The sequence below is a fragment of the Peromyscus maniculatus genome, chromosome 10, assembly GCF_049852395.1.
Source record: "Peromyscus maniculatus bairdii isolate BWxNUB_F1_BW_parent chromosome 10, HU_Pman_BW_mat_3.1, whole genome shotgun sequence".
In the NCBI taxonomy this organism is placed as follows: Eukaryota; Metazoa; Chordata; class Mammalia; order Rodentia; family Cricetidae; genus Peromyscus; species Peromyscus maniculatus.
Genome location: NC_134861.1, coordinates 98,092,659 through 98,106,534, shown reverse-complemented (window position 1 = coordinate 98,106,534; position 13,876 = coordinate 98,092,659). Strand labels below are relative to the sequence as shown.

Genomic DNA, 13,876 nt, shown 5'->3' with positions numbered 1-13,876 from the left:
ACTCGGGAGGCAGAGGCAGGTGGATCTCTGTGAGTTCAAGGCCAGCCTGGTCTACAGAGTGAGTTCCAGGACAGGCTCCAAAGCTACACAGAGAAACCCTGTCTTGAAAAACAAAAAACAAAAAACAAAAAAAAGAAAGAAAGAAAGAAAGAAAGAAAGAAAGAAAGAAAGAAAGAAAGAAAGAAAGAAGAAAGAAAGAAAGAAGAAAGAAAGAAAACTGCTAGCCTCTATCTTCACACATGTGACGACGCAGGTACTCACAGGCTCCGCTCTAAACACTGTAGCCTCAGGTCTGTGCAGGCCATCGAAAAAAACTGACTTCTAATAGAAAGAAAAGGATTATGGCAGAAAAGTACAAAAGCCATCTCTGGTATCCCTGTCACCAAATCTGGAACCCACACCAGGTTGCCATTTTGGCAACTTGACACAGATTAAAGTCACCTGGGAGGAAGGTCTCTCAACGAAGAACTGCCTCCCTCAGACTGTACTGTGGGCTTTTTCTTGATTAAAGATTGATGGGGGAGGGCCAAGTCCACTGTGGGTGGTTCCACCCCAGGCGGGTGGTCCTGGGTTCTATAAGGAAGCAGGCTGAGCAAGCCATGATGAGCAAGCCAGTAAGCAGCGCCCCTGCACGGCCTCTGCATCAGCGCCTGCCTCCAGGTTCCTGCCCTGTCTGCTCTCAAGATGAACTGTAGCTCTAGAACAAACAAATGCTTTTCTCCTCTGAGTTGCTTTTGATCAACATTTTATCACAGCCACAGAAACCTAATTAGGACACCTATGAACAGCATTTGCAGTGTGTCTTGTAACTTCCAACCTTTAAAGGGATTTCTTCCGAAACACCAGTTGAAAGCCTGTCTGTGAACTCAATCTCTGGAATGGGGAGTGTGCAAGCCACGCTCCTTCCCCAGCTCGACCCCCCCCCCCCCCGAATATGTATGTTTATTGAACGTTCACAGTGTGCCCTGCTGAGGCCTGGTCCAAGAAGCCCAGATGAGGAAAACATAGTGGTCACCTCGAAGGAACACCAGACGGGAGGCTGTCCTCCGGCATCAGTCCTGTACTAGGACCAGGGGCAGCATGGAGGACAAGGTGGGGAAGGGGTGATGGAAGAAAAATGCCAGCCAAGCTCTTCAGAGGGACCGGGCTGGAAAGCTGAGCATCGGTTTATGGAGAGTGCTCAGGTCACAGGGAGAAACATCACCAGAGTGCCGCCATCTTGCCTCGACAACCTCCACATATGTATTACAGACGGCTTAAGCTGGGGCGTGAGTGCGGATACCATGTCCGCAGAGCAACCACCGGGGGCACAGAAACTGCTGGGGGGCGACAGGTGGTGCTGAACAGTTGCAAAGGGCGGACAAAGGGAGACCTGGGCACCTGCACCGGCTCACTGCAGCCAAAGGAGCCACCCTGATACGGTGAGGTTTGCCTTTAAGAAAGACCCCATGCAGTGGGCGAAATGAAAAGGCACCTCCAGGAAGATGGGGGGGCGGACAGGATGACAAACTATCAGTCAGAGATAATCACTGGCCCAGACTCTCCCAGCGAAGAAGCCGAAGAGGAAGGGTGTGGAGGGAGGAAGTGAAGGAAATGGCCTCTGCACAGACTACACCAGCTGCCCGCGACACTCGCAGAAGTCTACAGGAGAAAGCAGCAGGAGAAACGAAGGCCGGAGTCCAGCAAATGTTTGGCTATTTTGAAGAAAAGGGGGCGGGATCGGAAAGTAAACACATTTCGTGAGGGAAAAGACAAATCATTAGTGCGCTAACTCCAGGCCTGCTTATTCTGTGAAGCAGGTACCACACGTCAATTCAGTGACCAAAAGGATCAAATTATTTTGTCCTTTACATGTGCCAGTTCTGGGGAGCTTGCTACTTGGCATGCGAAAGAGCCAATCGAGAACAGAGCAAAGTCTGCTTTCACGGAATTTACATCCTGCTGTCAGTATGGGGAAGAGAACGCAGGCAAACCAACCATAAACCAAGGTATGAAAGACGGACAGGGACCGGGAGAGCAGGGCACGGATGCTTCACTTGAGGTGATCTGAGAAGGGTCCACTGAAGTCACTACTGAGATGACCCTTCACTGAGGAGGAGACGTCATCGTCATTGGTTACATTTGTCCAGAAAGGCTGACAACCTCATCTGACAGGTTCCCACGGAACAAAGATCTCAGAGTGCTGCTGAGAGGAATTCCAGGTACCAGGAGAAATGCAAAGCAAGAAGCCCCAGCCCCAGGTACTCAGGGGAGGGGGAGAGAAAATTCTGGCACCTGAGGACAGAAAGGGCACAGCATCAATTGCCTGGGAGGTATCCTGGGAACCCGAGCAACACACACACACACACACACACACACACACACACACACACACACACACCCCAAAATCTGGTACCTTCAGAAACTGCATCATGACTCACAGACTCAGCTGAGAGACAAGTCATGGCTCGCCCGAGGATACGGTCTCGGCACTGAAACTGGGCCAGCAACACACTCATCTCATTTTGCCTAGAGAGATAAACTTTAGAAATCTTCAGATTAATAGAATGCACCATAAATGCATCCAGTAGAAAGAAAAAAAAAAATAACCCGCAGTGCACCGGCTGACAGTGCCCCGCAAAGGCTCAGCCACGCTCCGACCATGGCGGGAGACACAGGGAAAGAGGTCTTCCTTCAAGCCCCTTGCAGAGATTAAAAGAGGAAACATTTCCTCGTTCGTCCGTTCTTGGCTCTGCTAGACAGGACAAGGACAAACGGCATTCCCTGCCAATGTACCTGCCAATCTCATCCCCTGCCAAGCTTGCTTCCTGCCTACACAAACCTGAAAGCCACAGAGGGACTGGACACTGGGACAGCCCACTGGCCCTGAGGTAGGCCATCCCAGCCAGCCTTCTGGAACACCGCCCATGCTTGCCACTCTCTGGTCATTTCCAGTGCAGCTCTGGGAGCTGACTCTTTACAAATGGTCTCCGAATGGTCCATGTCCTTTAAATTCTATTTGCCAAGGACGATGCAGACCAGCTCCAGACTCTCTGAAAAGATCTTACTTTATTATCCTTGTCCGGTCCAGCAGAGTCAAAAAAGGAACAGACAAGTGGGGAAATACTTTCTCTCCAACCTCTGCAACCGGCTTGGAGGAAGCCCTCTTTCTGTGTGTCCCCCACTATGGTGGGAGCATGACTGGGCCTTGCAGGGACCTGCTGGCCACTGGACTGTCGGCTTCTTAGGAATGGATGGTTAAAGGTGAATTTTCCAATGCATCTGCTTGATGTGTCAGAAACTCGCCTGTGTTTAGAATGTGCTAGTGCAGCACATGTAAACAGGGAAAGATTCTAACTATTCCCGAGCTTTGTGGTCCCCTTTCCAGAATCACACAGTGAAGCTGTACAATATGCACATTCACTTTACACTCTGTGTGTGAGAGAGAGGATGAGGAGTGGGTACGTGAGCGTCAAGTACCGTTATCACTCAGCCACTTCTCCATCTCTACAGACACTTATTTGAATGGTAGCTCCAAACAGAACACAAGACGGCCTTTGGATGGAGCCAGGAACCTGCCACCACCACCCCGGCCCCCTTCAGTTACTGCAGCTTGTGGGTCAGCTTTTGCCTCTCAGGTCACCATGCAGTCTCTGAGCACAGCACATCTGTATTACACATCTGTACATGTGCTCACAGCCTTCTCTGTGTCCTTCCTAACAACGACCACCATGGAGAGTCTCGCTTGTCTTCATCAGCTGCATGTCTGACTTCTTCAATCACCCACCACCTCCATGAACACTGAGAGCAGGCAGGTTTTGCTTACCATGGCTTCTCCAGGACCTGGCACAGCACCTGGCATGCAGGAGGTGATTAATAGTTGCTTTAAAATACCATGATATTTTATCGAGAGTGGAAAGATTTAGCAGCATCGCTGGTTCATTAGTGGATCATCTAAAAAAATTATTCACCTCAAGGCTGAGGAATAGAAAGGCCTGAGGAATGATCAGACGATACAGGAATAATTCTGTTGTTTTTTGGGTTATAAGTTGACTTTGGAGACAATTTCATTAAGTTTGACTTAGAAGTTAAGGGCATTGACTTGGATATCTACAACAATGATCAGAAATTTTATTTAGCCGGTGATGGCAAATGCCTTTGATCCCAGCACTCTGGGAGGCAGAAGCTGGCAGATCTCTGAGTTCAAGGCCAGCCTGGTCTACAGAGTGAGTTCCAGGACAGCCAAGATTACACAGACAAACCTTGTCTTAAAAAACAAAACAAAACAAAACAAAAAATAACTTTTAAAATAGAGTAACAGTTTATTGTAGGAAGGGTTTGTGGAAAAAGCTAGGCCAAATTAAAATGGAAAAGGTACCACTTCCTTTGCCAGACACAGAAGTACACACTCTATATAAAAATCTTTCCCCTTATTCTCCATGTGTCCTTACTACCTCAGTTTACAGGTAAGGAAGCTATGAGTGAGAGGCTGTATATACCCAGTGATAAGCTGTATACAGTGAGTGAGAGGCTGTACACACAGTGAGAGACTGTACACACAGAGACTGTACACACAGTGAGAGGCTGTATATACCCAGTGATAAGCTGTACACACAGTGAGTGAGAGGCTGTACACACAGTGAGAGGCTATACACACAGTGAGTGACAGGCTATACACACAGTGAGAGAGAGACTGTACACATAGTGAGAGGCTGTACACACAGAGACTGTACACACAGTGAGAGGCTGTATACACAGTGAGTGACAGGCTGTACACACAGTGAGAGAGAGACTGTACACACAGTGAGAGGCTGTACACACAGTGAGAGGCTGTACACACAGAGACTGTACATACAGTGAGAGGCTGTACACAGTGAGTGACAGACTGTACACACAGTGAGAGAGAGACTGTACACACAGTGAGAGACTGTATACACAGTGAGAGAGACTGTATACACAGTGAGAGAGACTGTACACACAGTGAGTGACTGTACACACAGTGAGAGAGAGACTACACACAGTGAGAGAGAGACTGTACACACAGTGAGAGAGAGACTGTACACACAGTGAGAGGCTGTACACACAGTCAGAGAGAGACTGTACACTCAGTGAGAGAGAGACTGTATACACAGTGAGAGAGAGACTGTACACACAGTGAGAGGCTGTACACACAGTCAGAGAGAGACTGTACACGCAGTGAGAGAGAGACTGTATACACAGTGAGAGACTGTACACACAGTGAGTGAGAGGCTGTACACACAGTGAGAGAGAGACTGTACACACAGTGAGAGAGAGACTGTATACACAGTGAGAGAGAGACTGTATACACAGTGAGAGACTGTATACCCAGGGAGTGGCAGATTCAGAATTCCCGTGTAGGTCTATCTATGCTGTGTTTTTAATCTAAGAAACACATGCTGGCATTGAGGAAATAATACATTGCTAAGCTTGGTGCAGTGGTACATGCCTTTAATCTGCATATTCAGAAGACAGGCAGGCAGATCTCTGCGAGTTCAAGGTCAGCCTTCTCTACAGAGAGTTCTAAGACAGCCAGGGCTACATACAGAGACCCTGTCTCAACAAATAACAACAAACATTGCTTCTGCCGCTCAAACACCCATCTCCCTTCTATGACAAGATATTATCCAACACTATGATAACCACCAACTGGGGCAAATGCTCAAATATTTAAAATAAGATTTGAAACCAATGATGTGTCATCTTGGGACTAGTTCATAGAGAAGAAATACATAGACTATAAAGACATTTATTGAAAACAAGTTGACACATACATATTATGTTAACTGTTTGTTCTGAGACTATGTATCTATCCCTGACTGGCCTGGAATAGAGATCTGCATAGTACTGAGTACTGGGATTAAAAGCATATGCCACCACACCCAGCAGATCTTAAAATTTTTATAGAATTTTTAAGATTGAAAGTATACATTAAACATGTTAGGCCAGGTATGATAGCCCATGCCTTTTATCCCAGCATTTGGGAGGCAGAGGCAAACCAATCTCTGAGTTCAAGGCCAGCCTGGTCTACATAGTAAGTCCCAGACCAATCAGGATTACACAGTAAGATAATATCTCTAAAAAAAAAAAAAAACTAAGATCCTTAAGACTCTTGTAAGACAAATTGCTAGATGATCTTATTAATTAAAAAAAAAACAAACAAACAAACCTTGAGTCAAATATTGGGGTGATAGCTGAGAGATCAGAGAGACAGAACAAGCCACAGCCAACCTCCCCTCAACAACTCCTCTGCACATCCTGTTTCCATGAATCCTCAGACTGGAAGCCTGAGTCCTTACCCCTGAGGGTCTTAGTTGAACTGCTGCTAAAAGCCTAAAAGCTTAACCAGCTCTAGTTCCTGGTCCTCTCGCCTTACATACCTTTCTGCTTCCTGCCATCACTTCCTGGGATAAAGGCGTGTGTCCTTCCCAAGCAAAGACATGATATCTCAAGTGCTGGGATTAAAGGCCTGTGCCACCACGCCTGGCTCTGTTCCCCAGTGTGGCCTTGAACTCCTCTGCCTCCCCAGTGATTGGATTAAAGGTGTGTGTGCCACCATTCTGCCTCTATGTCTAATCTAGCTGCTGTTCTGTTCTCTGACCCCAGGTAAGTCTATTAGGGTGCACAATATTTTGAGGGACACAATGTATCACCACAGAATCTCTTAATAACAAGACGGACTGAAATAGTGGTCAGACCCCTTGCAGATGCAGCTGCCCTGCCTCTGTGTTCCCCACCCCAGACCTCCCACAGCAGTGGGAGGGAAGACAAGAGTACAGGCCTGCACAGCAGCAGAAATAACAAGAGACTCTCAAAAACTATGGATGAAAACATGGCTCTTGGAAGCTGTCCTCTGACCCTTGTAGTGGACAGCTGTTCTATGACCTTGAAGCACCACCCCTAGAGAGGCAGCAGGTAACTGTCTGACCTACCTATGACCTTGAAATACCTGCCCCTGGGGTGTGGCTGGGCAACTCTTAAGGTCGGAGGTGCATGTACTCAGGCCCCTTCACACCCTCATGGGCTTGGATGCTAAGGTGGACTCAGGCAGACGAACAGTGTGGGACTGTGTATCGGCCTTCCAGGACCCTACCATAAATCTCTCCTGTTCTGTAGTGAGCTTTCTTCCCTAATAAATTCCTTTTACCCCTTAAACAGACTCCTGTGGATTTCTCGAATTAGACCTCCCCACCCCTCCCTCACACAAATAAAAATGAAAAAAAAATTAAAAAGTAAAGAAACATGAGGTGCACAGTGATTGCAGTGTTCAAATACTCAGATACTTGCCATCCCCATTTTTCCTAAGCGAGTGAAACATCCTGCACTGTGTGCCTGGGACTAACTCTGGCCAGAAGCGGCGATGATGGGCACTATGTTCTAGGCAATGAGATGTTGTATTTGGGAGATCCCAACACGTTTTCTCATGAGACTGCAAGCTGATGCCTTTCCCCTCCTCTTCCAACCCTTCCTTCTGCCACTCGGAAGAAGGTTGTAGCAACGAAAGCTTCACCTTGGACCATAAGGGTGAAGCCTCGTGACACTATGTATGGTAGAGCCAATACATGGAATCAATCTTCCCAAAAGACAACAGAGCCATCATATTCCTCTTGCTTGTCGATCCATAACTTTTTTGGGGGTGGTGGTGGTGGCAGGGATGAGACAAGGTCTTACTATGTGGCCCAGGCTGGATCAGCATTCACTAAGTAGCCCAGGCTGCCTTGGATTTGTAGCAATCCTCCTGTGCTGGTGTCCCAAATACTGGGATTACAAGCATTGCCATTGTGCCTAGCTGTCTATTAACTCTTTTTCTTGGATGTGGAAGGGAAACAAACATCACTTTGTATAGGGCGTTGTTTTGTGATCTCTGCCTGGGAGATAATCTTAACTAAGCCAGAAACTCATCCAAAGTGAAGATGGCAAAGGTCAGATCAAGTTCACTGGCACACAAGGTTCACGCCTAAGAGTGAGGGAATGCTGCAAAAAGCTGAGACAACCATTCGAAGAGAGAAAGGGAGGAAGTTCAGATGTACCCTTAAGCTTGCACACTCAGAATTAAGGACGATGATATGTAACAGCAAAGAACTCAGTCTCCACCAAAGATCTGCAAAACAGATCTCCCTTAACCTGTGTGGAGCTGGAAATGAGAAAAATAACGATGCATGAGCAGCAACACAGAGAGGCGCCCTGGGGAGGTGGGATCAGACAGGAAAGAACTGGAAAGTGGTCTGAATTCAAAGAAGCAATAGATGTGGTTCAAATAGGCAGTCTAGAAAGGGACAAGGAGAGTCATGTGACCCACATCAAAGGCAGTATAAAGGTCAAAAGTGAAAAGGTCAAGGTGGAAGCTGGACACCCATTTTTATTCCCTTTTCTTTCACAACAGCACTGAAGGCGAAAACTTAAAATGTGTTGCAAGTGAGGAGAAGTCGGAAGAAAGGGAAATCTCGGAAGAGGGGGTTCAGTGTTACACTGTTACCTTGTTGTGCAATTTCTAAACGAATAGCGAAGATTTGAGCATGGAGATGTCAGCGGAGTAAGTCCAATCACCCCCCCCCCCCCCCCCCCCCCCCCGCCCAGACAGGGTAGTTTTGCACCTGTCCTGTAGACCAGGCTGGCCTCGAACTCACAGAGATCCGCCTGCCTCTGCCTCCTGAGTGCTGGGATTAAAGGCGTGCGCCACCACAGCCCAAATCCAATCTTATTTAAGACCAATCTTAATGATCCAGAAAAAGAAAAACAGGTTATTATGTCTGGCACAGGTATTGTTTTGCAGAGAAAACTAAATCAATGCAGGTGTGAAGGGCGCTTAGACAATGCAGTTGAGGGCCGGGAGATATACAGCCCAGCAGTTAAACACAGCTGCAGTACCAGCCTGACACTGGAGTTCATTCCCTGGAACTCACCCCCCAAAGATGTCCTCTGACCTCCATATGTGTGTTGCAGCCCGCAGGAGCCTGCACACACACACACACACACACACACACACACACACACACACACACACACACGTACAGTAACAATACATAACTTTTTTAAAAAAAGAAAATACAGTTGTAACATAGGTCCAACGTAGGTAACAGTAAGAAGGCTGTAAATATGAAAACGGTCAGGACATGGAGCGGGAGGCAATTCACAACTGCTTTAGGAAATTCTACACCGCACTGGGGTTTCCTTGGTTCCTCCAGGTGACCACAGAACCAAGCTGCTTGCCGGGACACCAGTGGAGAACATGCTCTGTAACAAGCCAAGCAACCATGCACCAGTGTGGAGAGACAACAGAATCAGAACACATCCGGGGGCAACAGAGGGATGCTGGGAGACAGAAGAAAATGGAAGTTCAACCTGAGAGACTCTAGACAAAAATCAGGCATGGGGTTTGCATGGGTGGTTAAAAGTGACACAAAATACTCCTACATGAAAATTTCAAGGAAAGTTTACAAGTTAAAATTTTCTAAAGAACGAATCCTAAGGTTTTAAAGACCTTTCCCCGTTCAAATTCAGAAAACACGCTTCAAAGAAAAGTGCCGCGTCACTGAGGGCGAATACCCACGTGGTCACCTAAAACACGTTAGGTCACCTGGTGTCCTTTCCAAATTTTATTGCTTAGAGCTTTGTTTATTTTAATTCATGTTGATGTTTTCATTCTGAGGATTCTGGAAATTAAAGCAGCAATGGGGAATCGTGGTGGGGATGGCCGGCGGGCTTAAAAACAAATCTCAACACGTCAAATGCCATCGCTTGCAGTGTGAACACCTGTATTTGAGGTTCATGTTGGAACAACCTCCAGAAAAGAAAAAAAAAAGTTTCAAAGAACACTCAGCCTAATTCTAACACGAAGACTGCGTTCCTCCCACTTTGGAAACTCGGCATAAGAAAATCGGCGTGACTCAAGGTGTGCTCATTGACAGCTCTGCTTCCCCAACGTCCAAGTTCTAGCTCACAGCAGCAGCAGACATGTTAGGGCTTAAGGTTTTAAATCTCACAGGCCCGATTACCTGGGGGATTAACTGTCATTTCTTATTCAAGAGTGGACCTGCTCACTTAGGAGAGCTCGGGGCAAAAGAAAGTGACTTGGCATCCAAGACTCAACATTATGGGTTCTGAGTTTGTGCATGTGACCTACTGGAGCTGTTATATTGCACTTTTCCATACATACTCCAGCCCTAGATTTAGGCTTAGAACACAGCTGTCCAGTAAAACCGCGCACTGTTATTGTTACTATTATCATTACTCTATGCAACAGTAGTAGTACTTTGGGGGTGATGAACCCTCAGCCCTGACCCTGCTAAGCCCCTCGGAGTCACACTCCCAGTCTCTCATTTCTTCTTGATATACACCGAACAAATGACCTAAATTGGTCTTACATCTACCATTTTTAAAACTTTCATTCGTACCTTTATATAGCAGATATATTTTTTTTTCTGTTAAGTTTTCAGGCAAGGTAGAATGTATTCAAGGAAATCCACACATTGGTATTGACTTTTAAATTTAAGTTTGTTCTCTGAGGTGGGGGGAGCAAGGGGTCCCCGTGGTGGTGGCTTTCATGACCACACACCGAAGTCTTTCATAAACGTCATATGACTACAGGCAACAACCTATGGACTTTGGGAAGTCAGTCGAGGACACGGATTAACGAGCCTCTTCCCTTCTGACGGGTCAGCACCTGCAGCCCAGGAGGAGGAGGAACCTCCAGCCTTTAAATGGAAGTGAGTTGACCCCTCCTAGCTCAGACACTAAAATCACAGTTGTAGGCCGGTAAATACCCAAGAGCAATAAAATGTCTGTCGACAGGAGGCGCCAGGGCAAGGGGCAAACGCCGGCGACCCCATGCGGACCCCCCTCGAGTGAGCCGCACTCACCTGCGGCTAGACCCCAGGTGGAGGAGGAGAGTCCTCTCCCGGCAGTCCCGGGGACGCACACGCTCACCGCGCGCTCAGCCGCGGGGACAGCGAAGGGACCGCCTGGGCGCGGCCGCCCCCTCCTCTCGCCCCGAATGACCCCAGCATCCAGGAGACGGGGGAGCGTGGGGAACCGCGCCCTCCCTCTCCCGGGGGCGTGGGAGCCGCGCGGCGGCCGCTCAGCTGGTGCCTGTGCCACCTGCCCGCAGCGGGACTCCCAGGTGAGGCGCGGCCAGGTAACCGCACCTGCCCTGCGCCCCCACCTGCTGCTGCGGCGGCGGCGGCCGCGTCCCCTTCCCCCGCCCGGCCCCGCCGTCCTCACCTACCTTGGCGCCTGGAGCCCCCGCTCCGGGGCCCGCGCTGCCCGGCCGGGGCGCGCCGAGCCGCCGGCGCTCGCACTCCGCCGGCGACTGCGTCTCAGCGGGAAGCCCCGGCGCTGCCCGGCTCGCCGCCCCGGAGCCGCTCCATTGTGACGCGGCGCGCGCGGCCGGCCAATGGGCGAGCGGCGGCGCGAACCGCTGACTACGTTCCCGGGCGGAGGAGGAGCGGAGCGCGCGGGCGGCGGCGGCGCGGGCGGGCGGACGAGCGGGCGGGAGCCGGGGACGCGCAGCGCCGCCTCCGAGCCGCCCCTGCCCGGATCGCTACGCCGCCGCCGCCGGGCCCGAGCGTCCGCCCGGCCTTGGGACGGACCGACCGTGGGGCCCGGTGACTCACCCTTCTGCTGCAGACAAAGCACCTCCCCGAGCAAGCGCCATGCGGCCGCCCGCGTGCCCTCGCCCAGCCTGGCATCGGCGGTGCATGGCAGCCACACGCGTTGCCTGGAGCTGGGGCTGCATTCCAGAAACCCAGGAACCCGCGCTTAGGGCTGGCTGTCCCCCTGGCACGCCGACCCAGCAAAGGACCCCGGTTTTCCCATGTGTGCACTCCTGAGAAACTTGTTTCTGGCATAACTTGGGCCGCCAGGAAGGGTGGGGTGTGCGGTGCAGGGCCTGCCTTACTAAAGTCCTTTACCGCTCTTTACCTCGAGTGAAAAGGTTGCCAGGCTCCTGGGACGGAGGTTCCCCCTAGTGCCAAACTAAGCAGCCACTTGAGCTGGCTTCTAGGCCTCCAATGCCGTCCTTTTCTTCCCAGTGTCCTCGTCTTCGGGTGGAGGTGACAATATGGTAGAGAGACTACACCTAGTAATAGTATTCCATTGTCGATTGCCACCTGCCCCACCCGCCTCCTTCTCTTGTTGGAGTAACAGAGTGACTTACAAGTTAAGCAAAACTGTAATTCAAATTCAGAAGTTTGGGTGATTTAATACTTTTATCATCCTCCTCGAGTCCTTAACTCCCACACCCTCCCTGTTCTTCTTCTTCTTTTAAACTCATTCTTTGTCCAGGTCATTTCTAGCACAATGATTCAGTTCAGCGAGATTTGTATCTCTGAGTTGCTATGGTGTTCACATCCCTATTTTAACAAAACGGGGTAACAAAACACTCCCAGAGGAATGAAATGAAGACAGCGTTTGAGTCACCTGATCAGTTGGGCACCAGATACCCCTGCACACGGCTGAGTTATGTAAGACCGCGCTGTGTCCGGTAGAGACCGGTCAGATCAGAACGCCAGCCCTGCCCTGTCCTTCCTTGTCCAATCTGTTCTGGGTGGCAGGCGTGTTGAGTCTGAAGGGAAAGTTGGAAACCTGAGGGCCGGTGGCTCAGCTGTGAAGAGCACAGGCTGCTCTTGCAGAGGACCAGAGTTCTGTTGTGGCTCCCACCTTCCTGCTACTCCAGCTCCAAGTGACCGGACACCCTCTTGTGCCCCTGAAGGCGCACGCACGCGCGGGCACACACACGTGTCACCACTCACACGTGTGGTCCCTCACACATGGCACCCACACACGTGATACACAATGTGGCACATACACATGAGGCACACACACAAGTCTTTTTTAAAATTCCTTCATTTGAACACAACATACTGTCACTAAATTGTGCACACATCTGTCATTCTAGGCTGAAGTATGGCCCTCAAACCGCTTACTACCTGGACAAAGATTTTTTTTTAAGTATAATTTTGAAAAAATAATTAAGTGCTGTAAGAGAATCAGGCTGTAAGATCTGAACGTTTTAAGTTGGAAGTTTCTGGTTTCACAACCTAGTCTGAATGTTTGAGAAGTGATGTTTCCTCTTCCATGACTGTGAACACATAATGCCTTTCTGTCACAGCAACATGGTGGCTTGTGGGACTTGGGGCAGTGCCTTAACCCCTTGGTGTCCTCGTAACTACAGCCAGAAAGTATAGACTTGATGGTCAGTTCGAATCCCAGCCCAACAGTGACACATATTAAAGTCGACTTGCTTGTCTGGTAGCCCAACTTATTAGCAGGAAGCAACAGTGGCCAAGTTCCTGACACATGCTGGCAGGTCCACAGATGTCGCTGTTAATATGATTACTATTATCACGCCCTCATTTTCATCAGCAAAGTCACCCCCTGTGATGGCAGTCCTTATTGCTTACAGCAGAGGAACACCATTAGTGACGTCACACCATGCTTCGGAAGCCTCTGATGCATGGGGGTCACTTGGGTCTTCTTTCTCCACTTTATGCCCCGTGTGCATCATGGTGAAGAGGAAGATGATCGGCCTCAACTGCTGTTCTCAGAGAAAATTGAAACACTGTGCACAGCCACATCATCTGGGCCCACAAAAAGAGCGCATTTGGTGTCTGGAGATTTTTGGTGTCCTAGGGTAGATTTGCCACGATAAGTATAAATACTGGTTGGTTTTTGTGCTTTTGGCGATAACTCAGCCGTCCCTGAAAACAGAACCTATAGAGCTTGGAATATATTTAAAGTATTTGTGATTCTCTCGGTGGTTCTCTGATCATTTTATTTCAGTAGGAGAAAACTCAAAACACCCAGCCATGATTTCCACATAAAAATTGTGGCCTTGCTATGTGCCTAGCAGTATGGTAGATGATATCAAAGGAGCTAAAAC

General features: G+C 49.2%; 1 protein-coding gene across 11 annotated transcripts in view; it reads right to left on the bottom strand.

Annotated features, from left to right (window-relative positions):
• The window catches only part of Lrrc8b (leucine rich repeat containing 8 VRAC subunit B), an 87,613-nt gene extending 75,352 nt beyond the window's left edge, over positions 1–12,261 (bottom strand). For 7 of the 11 annotated variants that reach the window (XR_013043075.1, XR_013043076.1, XR_013043077.1 and 4 more), the window contains exon 1: positions 11,222–11,350. The gene's annotated coding sequence lies outside the window, so the exon portion shown is untranslated. Of the gene's footprint in view, positions 1–10,391; positions 10,622–11,221; positions 11,351–11,916 lie in introns of those variants that run through there. The other 4 variants (XM_076546868.1, XM_076546864.1, XM_076546862.1 and 1 more) reach the window with 3 other exon arrangements.
• Positions 12,262–13,876: the final 1,615 nt, after the last annotated feature.